This window comes from Ambystoma mexicanum, chromosome 4q (genome assembly GCF_040938575.1).
Source record: "Ambystoma mexicanum isolate Mex_15411 chromosome 4q, UKY_AmexF1_1, whole genome shotgun sequence".
NCBI lineage: Eukaryota > Metazoa > Chordata > Amphibia > Caudata > Ambystomatidae > Ambystoma > Ambystoma mexicanum.
The window spans coordinates 427,604,011-427,616,543 of record NC_090928.1 but is presented as its reverse complement, the minus strand read 5'-3'; the positions used below and the strand labels follow the sequence as shown (position 1 = coordinate 427,616,543).

Below are 12,533 nucleotides of genomic sequence, written 5' to 3'. Positions count from 1 at the left end.
GGATACTGTCACACCCACATCCAAGGCCGCTGAATGTTTCGGATGAAGCACATGGGTGACCCATACCCCTCAGGCACACACACCCTCACCTGGCACTCAATCAGAACCCGTCACCCAAACAACATACACATGCATTACACACACATGCATGGGCACTCACCGGACAATGCATCATAATCAGGTAGTTCTCACACACCTTGGATCTGTTCCTCTGTGACGAAGGCCCCAGCAACAGACTCATGTTCAGTGAGTTTGTTGTCCTCTTGTGGAGACCCACCGCCAGTCACCAGAGTAGCTGCATGATTTGAGGCCAGCTTGTTCTTTGCTCTGCGTTTCAGGTCATTCCACCACTTGTAGCAATCATCATCTTTGAGCCTCACAAATCCAAGGGCACTTATGCGGTCGGCGATGGTCTGCCAGTGTGCCCTACGTCGACCAGGTGTGGTCTTGCACCCTGCAGTCACCAACATTTCGCGGCTATGTGCCGACACATAGGACACAAGTGCATCAAGTTCCGCATCATTAAAGCAAGTCTTCCTTGAAGTGCCGGAGTGTGTAGCTGTGTCTGGGGTCTCAGCCTGTTGTGCCAGAGCACCCTTCTTCCTTTTCTTTAAAGGTAGAGCTTACGCCGCTCTGGTCAGTAGGGGCAGAATCACCAGTGGACTGGGTAGTAGGAGTGTGGGAATGCACAATGACCATAGGTCTTGATGCAGGCATTGGTTGCAGGGTAATGTTGGCAGGGGGAACGTCAGTTTGATGGACCTGGACTGACACTGTCCTGGCTGGGAGAGTCAGAGCTGGGGCGGATGGAGCTGCAGCTGCCCCTGCAGCCTCCCCACCCTGCATACTTGGGGCAGCAGATGACATAGCTGCCCCACATCCACGTGGCTTGGTGACAACAACTTGCACCGCCACACGTGGCCTAGACTTGCTGACCTGGAAGTCAGCCTGGGAGTCATCCTGTGCCAGGTCAGGTGCCACAATGGGCTGGTCCAACAGGGGCTGAGCTGGGATGGTGTCAGCCATGTTTCCCTTAACCATGGGGGGGCATGGGTGTCCCTGATTGTTCCTCCACACATGGGGGTATAGAGGCACCCTGCAAATCCCGGCCACGTCCCCTACCGTGCCCACCACGCCCACTTTTTGAAGGTCATCCACCTTTGCCTCCCTTACCGCTTGGTCACCTCCCAACCATGGCACTGATGTTGTGCGTATGGGAGTTGCAGTAAACTATTGTACTGGGCAATTAGGGGTCAAAGAGGTAGGATACTAGATGGAATTCGTACCCTAGTGCTCTAACAAGGCTGTCTGTGACCCTTGGGTGAAGATGACGGGTCACGCAACGCACAGGCAGCCCAAAATCAAAAATTAACGTGCACGCAACCCCTCGTAGACCACGTGCGTGAAAAAATCAACCCGCACTACGCTGTGGCACCCAGAAACACAAAAATAAGCATACGCGTAATACATGCAGCCTACAATGACCTCTGAAGGGGAACGCGACACACGGGGCAAGCACAGTTGCTAAGTACGTGCAGAACTCACCGTCTGCCTGGAAAAAGAACGTGAAAAATATGCATGTGTGCGCGTTGGCAACACCGCTGCCAAAAGAAGAATTGTACGCTGTCTGAGGAGACAGGACAAAAGGAGAAGTGAACTCTGTTTGAGGAAACAGGCCCAACAAAAAATCAGAAAAGAGCTGTCAGAGGTAACATGGAGTACGAACTACAAACGCGGTGAAGTTATCGCGTGTGAACCGACAAGAAGTACAGATTTCACCCACTCGCTCACCACGAAAAGCACATACAAGGAAATGGTGTCCTACACGTAGCTTTTAAACAGGCCCACACGTACACGTCAGATACGCTTGTACGCGGGCCCTTTCCTCCAATTACACGCGATGACACTCCGACGTGCAGTTTTTCCACGTGTGCTCTGTCATCACGTGCTATGAGGGAAACGGCCGTGCGCGTAATGTAACTTACGCGCTTACGCGCTAGGGGCCTTTGGTCCAATGAAATCGCATGTGTGTGCTGACGCGCTTATGCGCTAAGGCCCTTTCCTCGAATTACACGCTGCCATGCAATTTTTTCACATGCCAAATCACTCTGTATCAAGCTGGCCACGCAAAAACACACAGAAGACCACGCTCCTGCCCAGAAGGCCCCCCAGAGCCCTGAGCACGCTCCCACCTGCCATCTGCTGCCTGTACGTCAGCCAGGGGTGTAGTTACTGTGATCACCCCTGCTTGAAACGAAGTCTCCCGACTGGGATTCCATCGCTCCACAGCCCAGCCCCAGGACCTAGTTGCCCACCCACTCCTGCCTCTGGGGTTGCCATGTCCAGCACAACACCATCTGGCAGCACCGGCAACCCCCAGCCATGGAGGCAGAAGGCCACCAGCTTCACTGCCACTGAAGTTGGTGTCCTGGTGGAGCAAGTCCTGGGGCACTATGATGCCCTCCTTGGAAGTTTGCGTGCCGACAATGAAGGACGGACCAGGATCTGGATGGACATCGTGACTGCCATCAACGCGGAGGGGGTGGCAGTCCGTGACTTACATCATGTCAAGAAGCGCTGGGAGGACTTCAGGTCCAGTTCCCTCAACAAGGCCCGGCACCTCGCTAAGGCAGCGGATGCCAAGGGGTGCCGGGGCCAGCGGTCGAACCATCAAATGAGGGTCCTGGAACGCATATGCCCAGCGCTCTACGTCCAAATCCTTGAGAGGCAGACCCGTCTGGAGTCGAGCGGTAAGTGTACATGCATGTTGATAGTACGCTGTGCGTGTCGTGCCAGTAGTGTGCAGGTTGCACATGTGTTTATGTAGGGCCATGTAGGGATGTGTATGAACATGGGTGTGAGGCTGCCACATGTGAGTCCTCTCAGTTGTGAGACACATTGATGGTGTATGTGTTGGTAAGCATGCTGGGCAAATGCAGGTGTGGGAGGACACATGTTAGAATTTCTGTGTATGTACATTGGCATGGTTGTGGCATGGATGGTGGTTCATAATGCATGTATCTGCACTGTGTACATGTGCATGTATGTGTATCTGACAAGTGTGCAACTGTGATGCAACATGGATGCACGTGACACTGATATGTAGAAGGATGAATGGCAGATGTGACATGTATGGCGATCTCATCACTGCAACAGTTGGAGGAGATGTAGACATGCATGTAAGTGTGGTGGTGTGTGTGCATGTCTAGTGCACTCCTTGTGTTTCATGTGATGTCAGGCTCACCTTTGGCTGTTCATGCTGTTGTATGTGTATGGATGGTGCTGCCTGGTGAAATATTGCTATTGAAATGTTCATGTGTGTGAGTTAAAATGACATGTGTGTCGTGGAGTGTGATGCCGTGTCTGTAGTTGAACAATGCCACTGTGCAACTGTCATGTGTTTATCAGTCCATTGTACAGTGCCCTAATGCCTGTGTTTTATCTCTCCCTGTCTGCAGCGTCAACTGAATAAGAGGGCAGAGAGGATGCTGTGAAGCACAGCGGCAGGGATCATCCCGCCATCCGGAGACGCAAGGCCCGGCTCCCCTCCCAGGTTGTCATCTTGTCGGGGAGTGAGGAGTCCGTTGCCGCGTCCCAGGCCATAGCTGCCGAGGGAAGGTCCAAGAGATGGAGGTCGGAGTTGGACTCCTCGGCAGCAGAAGGGGCAGCTGACACCCCACAGGGTCCGACGGAGGAAGATGGCACGGAGTCATCCAGGTTGGTGGGGGGTTTGGTGGAGGAGGAGGCCGTGCAAGGGACAGACACGGGGTCTGGAGGTGGGGATTCCCCTGGTGCTAGTGGTGCAGTGCAGGGGCAGGGACAGGAGGCAGCACAAGCCACCGCGGAGGTGCCTGTGTGTAATCCTGTCCCCGATCCTGTGACTGCATCACCCCGCACCAGCAGGGATGCCTACGTCCAGACCGGTTTTCAGGGAGGGGATCCGCTTACAACAACTGGCCTTCCTCTCACTACGGATGTGGCTATCCGGGACCGGGTTGAGCCTGTCCTGGGTGGGGTGGCGTTGCGTCAATGGGCCATGCGAGGTGACCTGCAGTCTTTTCATGACGAGACTGCACGTCATCTCGATTGGCTCGTTGACCGCGTTGACCTACTAGGACAGCTCACCAGGGCTAGATTCCTCTGTTTGCTGGACTTTGTTCCGACCCTCTACTCAACTGAACCCCCTATGCGCCGGTCATACTGCATGTCATCTTCCCACCCATGTATCACCTGGGTACCCTGTGGAGCTGCCTCTGACCCTGCGGCCAGTCTGGTGGAGGACACATCCCTGCCACAGTTGGGAGTCGGACGTCCAGCAGGGGTGGCCACATCAAAAACTGCACCCCAGCCGGAGGAGGATGTGCAGGCAGCAGGAGCCAGGGCACAGGCAGAGGCACAGCAGCAGCAGCAACAAGGTGGGAGCCATGATGGCTCGGGGCCTTCGTCATCGGAGGGGCAGGCATCGGCCAGAGGGCAGGAGGACCCAGGACTGGAAGTGTCTTCCGTGTGGCAGCGGTCAGGCCATGCTATAGATGCAGAGCAGTAGCAGGCAGAAGAGGCACGGCTCACAATGGTCAGGGCGAAGAACTCCATGCGGTGGGCCCTGAGGCGGGCCGAGTGCCTCGAGGCAATTCGCAGGGAGTTGGAGGAGAACATGGCGTCGTCCCTGCGAACCCTCGGGGCCATGGAAGAGGACCGCCTCCAGGACATTGAGCAGGTGTTCGATGATGCCCTGGCCCGGGACATCCAAAAGTGAGCCCTCAGACTAACCCGCTGCCATTGTAAATAGTTTTTAGAGTTAGCTTTCCTTTTCATTTTCCTTTTATTTGTGGTCAATGGACAATGCCACACACATTTGTATATAGCTATATTTTTAGGTAGTTTCTTAGGTAGGTTCCATTTGTTTAGTTGGGCTCTTAGACCCTTTACATCGTTGAACAATGGATTGATTTATTTTTGGGATTTTTGCACATGGATTAATGGATTTTTATTTTGGACAATGGATTGTATATAGTTATATCATGGATTAATTAGGATTTTTTTTTTTCATTATGGACATCGAGTAATGTTTTTTTTTTTCAGGACAATGTATTGTAAATAGTTGGACTATGGATTGATTTCGCATTTTTATTTATCATTATGAACATGAAACAATGGATATCTTTTTTTTAACCTTTTTTTGGATTTGCGTTGGTGGAGGGAGAGTTTGGACTGTTTTTCTTTCAAATTTATTTGCATTGCTTATCATTTTCATTCACTCATCTTTTTCACATGCTTTTCATTTCATGTTTGATCTTTTGGTATGCTTTCATTTCATTTATTTATTTATGTACATAATACATTTTCATATTTTATTTCCATGTGTGGGATTTGCTCATTGGGTTGATGCATGTGAAATTGTGGGTTTACACAAGCAATGCCAACCAGTGTATGTTTGTGATGGACATGTGTTGATGTACATAGTTGAGTTTTGGTTTGTGTCTTGAGATAGGCATGTCAGTGTAGGGTGGATTGGGCAATCATTGCGTCTCAAGAATGGGGTGGCGTGATGTGGTATTTTTTGGTGTAGAAGTGGGCCATGACTGCATCTTTATTTCGTGTAGGGGGGGCATGAGTGGGACATGAGTGGGGGCCTGCTGGCAGGTGCCCCTGACTGCTGGGGGGTGGGGGTGCAGGGGGACATGAGTGGGGGCCTGCTGGCAGGTGCCCCTGACTGCTAGGGGGTGGGGGTGCAGGGGGACATGAGTGGGACATGAGTGGGGGCCTGCTGGCAGGTGCCCCTGACTGCTGGGGGTGGGTGTGCAGGCGGACATGAGTGGGACATGAGTGGGGGCCTGCTGGCAGGTGCCCCTGACTGCTGGGGGGTGGGGTGCAGGGGGACATGAGTGGGGGCCTGCTGGCAGGTGCCCCTGACTGCTGGGGGTGGGAGTGCAGGGGGACATGAGTGGGGGTCTGCTGGCAGATACCCCTGTCTGCTGGGAGGTGGGGGTGCAGGGGGACATGAGTGGGACCCTGCTGGCAGGTGCCCCGGACTGCTGGGGGGTGGGGGTGCAGGGGGACATGAGTGGCACATCAGTGGGGGCCTGCTGGCAGGTGCCCCTGACTGCTGGTGTGTGGGGGTGCAGGGAGTACATGAGTGGGGGCCTGCTGGCAGGTGCCCCTGACTGCTCGGGGATGGGGTGCTGGGGGACATGAGTGGGGGCCTGCTGGCAGGTGCCCCTCACTGCTGGGGGGTGGGAGTGCAGGGGGACATGAGTGGGGGCCTGCTGGCAGGTGCCCCTGACTGCTGGGGGGTGGGGGTGCAGGGGGACATGAGTGGGCGATCAGTAGTGCAAGCTGAAATGTGGCTTCGCTGGGGGGCAGGCCCATGGTAGATGGGCTGCCTGCGGGACATGACCAGGGGTGCAGGGTAGTCCCCTGTGGTGTGGGCTGTCTGCAGGGGCCATGGAGGGTGTAGAGGGGACACCTCGGAGGACCCACACTGCCAATTCACGTGTAGGACTCCCTGCGCACCCCCGAAATTCAGTACACCACTTTGACCGCAAAATCGCGTGTGAAACTTCCTACGCACCCCAGGAATACACGTACCCTGCTCAAATCGCATGTGTCAAACTTCCCGCGAACCCCAGTAATACACGTGCCCCACTCGCACAGGACCTTTCACGTTGTGAAACTTCACGCGAACCCCAGTAATACACATACCCCACTCGCACAGGCCCTTTCGCGTGTGAAACTTCACGCGAACCCTAGTAATACACGTACCCCACTCGCACAGGCCCTTTCGTGTGCGAAACTTCCCGCGAACCCCAGTTATACACTTACCCCACTCACACAGGGCCAATAGCGTGTGAAACCTCCCACGAACCCCAGTTATACAGGTACCCCACTCGCACAGGCCCTTTTGCGTGTGAAACTTCCTGCAAACCCCCGTAATACACGTACCCTGCTCCAATCGCATGTGAAACTTCCCGCGAACCCCAGTTATACACGTACCCCACTCGCACAGGCCCTTTCGCGTGTGAAACTTCCCGCGCACCCCCAAAATACACGTACCCGGATCCAATCGCGTGTGAGACTTCCCGCGAACCCCGTATTACACCTACCCTGCTCCAATCGCGTGTGAAGCTTCCCGCGAACCACAGTTATACACGTACCCCACTCGCACAAGCCCTTTCGCGTGTGAAACTTTCCACAAACCCCCGTAATACACGTACCCTGCTCCAATCGCATGTGAAACTTCCCGAGAACCCCAGTTATACACGTACCCCACTCGCACAGGCCCTTTTGTGTGTGAAACTTCCCGCGCACCCCCGAAATACACGTACCCGGATCCAATCGCATGTGAGACTTCATGCGAACCCCAGTTATACACGTACCCCGCTCGAACAGGGCCTATCGCGTGTGAAACTTCACACGAACCCCAGTAATACACGTTCCTCGCTTGCCGTTTGCTGTTTCGCAGCCCTGTAAACTGGTCCAGGGTTAGCGCATCCCTTTGCGGTGGATTGGGGATTTTGATGACTTTTCCTTGCACAAGGGCGTTCTTGGGGGCGTAACTGGTGCTGCTGCAGGGTCGCTGCGGCACTCTGCACCATGGCTGGTTTTGGAGGCTAAAATCCATGAATACGCTGTGCGCAGAAATCGATTTTAGCGCACGCGGCTGGTGCAGACATTTGCATGCGCACACTGTGCGCCAGCCGCGTGCACCACTTGTGCGCGAAATTCTATGAATTACCCCAAAGTTGGAGAGAAAGTGGCGAAATTACCATTGTATGAAGTCAACACCAACTACATGGCATTTGCGCCCTAGGCAGGGGTGCTAGCCAATCAGAAAGCTTGGAACACAGGCTGTATTCTCTGGTATATTAATCAGCTATTCCAGATGCAGGAAAAACCTTTCTCCCATCATTTGTATCTTTGAATAAAACTGGGCCTAATGCATCAGACCTTTTCCAATCTGTTTGCTGCTTACCCTATAGCTATGCAGACAGAGCCCCCATCACATGCCATGGTTTCTAACTCTTGCTGGGCCTGAAGAGGAGTCTTTATAGGCAATCAGCTGTTAAATCGCACTGAACTATGCTTAATTCCATAAAAATATTCCTGTATTTTATGCAAAATAGGTGCCACCTTTGGTAATCCCACCACCACATCATGTGGTCATCAATGGCTTCTGGTTAGTAGATGGAATCAATCTCATCCCACCAAATACATTTCCTGACTTCTTGCACACCCATGCTGAGGCTCATTTCTTCAGGACTGAATAATTACTTTCTGATAAGTCTAAATGAGCGAGAATGAAATACTACAGTGCACAGTTCATCCAAGTATTTGCTAGAGTTCTGCTCCCCAGTTCCCGAGTTCTGCTCCCAAGGGCTCTCCCTGTGTGGGGGTTGACCTTTAATCACCTTAACCCAAAACAGGCGCACCACTTAAGAAGCGAGTACACAGTTGTACATGAAGCAATATTTTTGTACAAAGCTCTCTGGAGCGGTTAGATGGTGTTGCAGGACCAAACTAACCCAAGTCTCAACAATACAACGTCAGTTGACAGTTTTTTATACTTTTGCAACAATAAAAAAAAAACACTCCTACATACTTTTATTAACACCCACCCCAAAATATGATTGGACAAAACCTCTTCAAAGAAATCCAATCTTTCCCCAATCCATCCATTTTCATTGTTCAGGCTTATTCTCATTCTTATCTTCAGATCACATGCAAAACACACCTCTTCTTGGAATGCGTTATAGTAGGCTCTGACGTTGGTGCATGGTTTGAACATTAGCAATGAAAACATAATTCATTGTTAGCAATAACTAGCCTAACACCTTTAACTTTGCATATGATTGCACATTGTCTCGCTGATGCAATTTAGCAATTAGAGGAAGGTCAGTTTAATCATTAGTGTCCTTGAACTATAGATAGCCATCTCCCTTCCACAGACTTCTGGAGTCTTAACCATCAGACCCTGACCTCGGGCCCTGTTTACTACCACCAAACAAAAGACTAATCTGTCTAAAGATTTTAATACAAACGGCCAGATGACATCTGTTCTCTTGCAAGCACTGTGAACCTTGCCCAGCCCAGTTCGGACAACCTTATTACTAAGTAACCAATTCTCATTCCCGTCAAGAGTGTTCCTGCTACTTTTAGAATGCATGTGTAACAACTAATTGTTGAAAGAAAAACAATGCCCTGTATGAGTTTGTGTATGTGTTGCATTTACAGTTTTAATATTGCATCTTCCTACGTGATTCATATGGATTTTTGACACTATCCCAGTTTTGCTGTCATCATCAATATGGTGTGCGTAACATACATTCTTCACAATAAAGGGGACCCTCCTTGACCAGCCCAACATTCCCCCCTTTAGTTAATACTTTAACTAACAAATAATCATCCTCTGGGGGAACATCTCTAAAACCATCTCTCACCCCGGTCTCAATATGGGCATACTTCTCTGCTGAATCAACCCAACTCGTGCCCCCACCATTTCTGTAACCTACCTGCTGCTCCACAGGAGCATGCCACTTTGGTGGAGGAAACATAACAACTTCAGTTTGAGTATTCGTATGGGATGAAGTATTGGTGGCCCTAGTCTTGGACAGACTTACGATCATCATGGCCGCACCTATTGGTACCTGAACAAAGCAGCAACATGAAATGATTTTGCAGGAGCAAAAAAGAACAAATAAAAAGACAAAAAAAGGCATCAGAATCTTCACACCAAGACTTAGCCATGGAGTTACCCATGAAACGACATGTTTATCCATGAGTCGATGGTGATCCCAGCCTAAGTTTCCATGACATCTTTCAGTTTTATGCAGAGCAGCGATAGTTCTGGTGAGTGTGCCATTCTCTGTGTCATTTGGAAGAACAAATGTACAGCAGGTAACCCCTATTTTCCGGCAAACTCTGCCCTCCATTGCTGTCAAGAGGTCAAGTATGTACAGGTTATGCAAAGTTATGAGGACACAATTCTTCCTTAATGGCGCTAAACACTGACTCAGAATTATTCACAAAGAGAAAGAGTTCACACTAGGTCACATGGATCTATCTGGCATTTGCCGCTGCTTGAACACCAGGTGCCAGGAGGGAGGAACACAAGGTTTCTGTGTGGCTAAACAGCCAAAATCAATCAGGAATGTCTGCTAAGGCCTGTTATGTTGCTGCTAAGTGGTAGTTTGACCCTTTCTTGCATCAGAATTGTTTAGTATTTTCACTATCAAACACAAACTCTGATTTGTCATTATGTGGTGATGAAGGGGACATAAGGGGCACAGGGGACAAAGGGGGCACAAATATAATGTCATGCATTGGATGAGCAGAATCAAATTCTCTTCAGGGATTACAAGGATGAGCACATGAAGGGTAGAGAAACTGCACACACCTCGAAAGGCTGGAGGCAACGGCCTGTATGCACGCTGTCCACTGATCCAAAAGTTGACAAGAAGGACAGCCATACCCCCAGCTAATATGCAATCCATAAAGTGTTACTGCAGTTCCCATTTGTGCCAAAGGGCCTTAAAACACAGAGAAAAATTGCTAAGTGTCTGTATCTTAACAGGTTGTTCTGGTTCTTTGAGCCCCGTCAGATAGTGCATATTATTTTTCCATACTGTCCCACATTATTTGTTTGTTTGTGCCACCCTTTTTTCCGAGAATCCCCTAATTCCTTCAGCTCTGCAACTCTTCACCCCTTTCTCCCATCGATTCTTAGAAAAAAGAGCTCCTTCCAATATTTTTGCACTCTGCCCTCTCGGCCATTGAACAGTCTTCATCACTGGGTATAGCTGATGCTGTAATTGACTGCCCTTTAAACTGCCCTCATACCCTGGACAGGGCTAAGTGCACTAGACATAGCGCATCTGCTACCTCCATCTCATTTGGAATAAACACCCTAAGAATGCCAGAAGCATGGGGAATGAGAGAGCAGATGTAGCAATATCCTACAGATCTCTCCCTCCCCACCTTTCTCATATGGCCATAACATACTTTCTCAGCTGTGAAACAATGTGCATCCATTATGGGATTTAACTTATCATCATCATAATAAAAAGAATCATTATCAACATTTCCTTTTCCTCTTAACATTTTCTCATCATTCTTCATAAGAATAGACAATTAAAATCGGTTCCCATTTGTCATTTTCAAACATGATTACACAAGGCCCAAAAAAAAACACATAAACATTAATTTTTACAAAATTTACAATCATAAACATTTCTCTTCTCACACCAAAACTATTAAAACTCCAGACCTCCATCTGCACCACCCATTGCACTCAAATGAACAGTGAATCCCTCAGGGAGTTCTTAACTTCTATGCCTGCTCCTGCTCACGTGCAGGTGGAGGGTTGCCATTATCCCTTCAAGTATCTTTTAGGTGGATCCAATTCTTATTGCCCTCCACCTTCACGGCAGTTGGAGTCACACAGACTACTGTTTGTGGACCATGGTAATGCTGCTCGTTCCAATGATGCACAAAGGTGCGGATGTAGACTGTGTCCTCTGTCACTGGGAATAAGCTATATCTTGTGCTGATCGTCAATAGTCTCAACACTTTCTCCTGTTGTCTGTTGGCGAGAAGACACAACTTGTGATGATATAATCTTAACACTTTTTGCTAATGTTGTAAGATACTCCTTGATCTCCTCCCCTAAGAATGATGTGGTCTTGTGTGCATCTGATGTCATACATCTAGGTGAGAGATGTATATGTAGTCTACTTCCAGTCACGATTTTGAGAGGGCTTAAATGATGGTTCTTCCCTGGCTGATTTTGTATGTAAAATAAAACTAGTGGAAGGCAGGTGAGCCAGGATTTATTTAACTCTGCACGCAATTTGGTTAAGGTCCTTAAGGATCCCATTGAGCCTCTCCATGAACCCATTGGCATGCAGGTGGTACACCGAGCATGACCAATGTTTTATTCCTAGCAGCAAAGTGATTTCTGTGAACAAGGCATTAAAGAAGTGGGCTCCATTGTCAGATTTAAGAACTGCATAAATTCCTCACCTCAGAAATACCTCTCTCACCAGAATTATTGCAGCCGATTTAGCATCAGGGTGTATGCAGGGACCAACCTCAAGCGACCAGAAAAATGGAAAAGCCACCACAATAAGATATCTGTAATTGCTGCACCTATTTATCATGTCCACAAAATCAATATGGAACTCCTTGAATGGACCTGAGGGCCTGGCCAAGACCCCTCTTACTGACCTCATGGTATTTCCAGGATTGAACTCCTTGCACACTACACAATTTCCTCCTAACATACTTAACTGTTATTGTAAGTTAGGGAAAAGCCAATTCTCCTGGAGCTCTGCTGCAATTTGTCATTGAGAAATATGCGATGGGTAATGTAGTTGCTCTAGGGCCAAAAGAAACAGCTCTACAGGCATTACTACCTTCCTTATCACCTCCTGTCTCCATAGCAAATCTGTTGGTGAGAGAATACATACTCTCTTTTTCCACAGCTTCTGTTCTTCTCTAGGGGCTTTCCCTTGTATTTCTATTATTTGGAGCATCGG

The 12,533-nt window shown here is 49.6% G+C and overlaps 1 long non-coding RNA gene across 1 annotated transcript in view; it reads right to left on the bottom strand.

The window, feature by feature from the left end:
• Positions 1 to 12,533, bottom strand: part of LOC138468531 (uncharacterized) — a 365,884-nt gene that overhangs the window by 255,342 nt on the left and 98,009 nt on the right. Inside the window, exon 2 of the long non-coding RNA XR_011268307.1 lies at positions 9,510 to 9,644. This is a non-coding gene — a long non-coding RNA (uncharacterized lncRNA). The remainder of the gene's footprint in view (positions 1 to 9,509; positions 9,645 to 12,533) is intronic.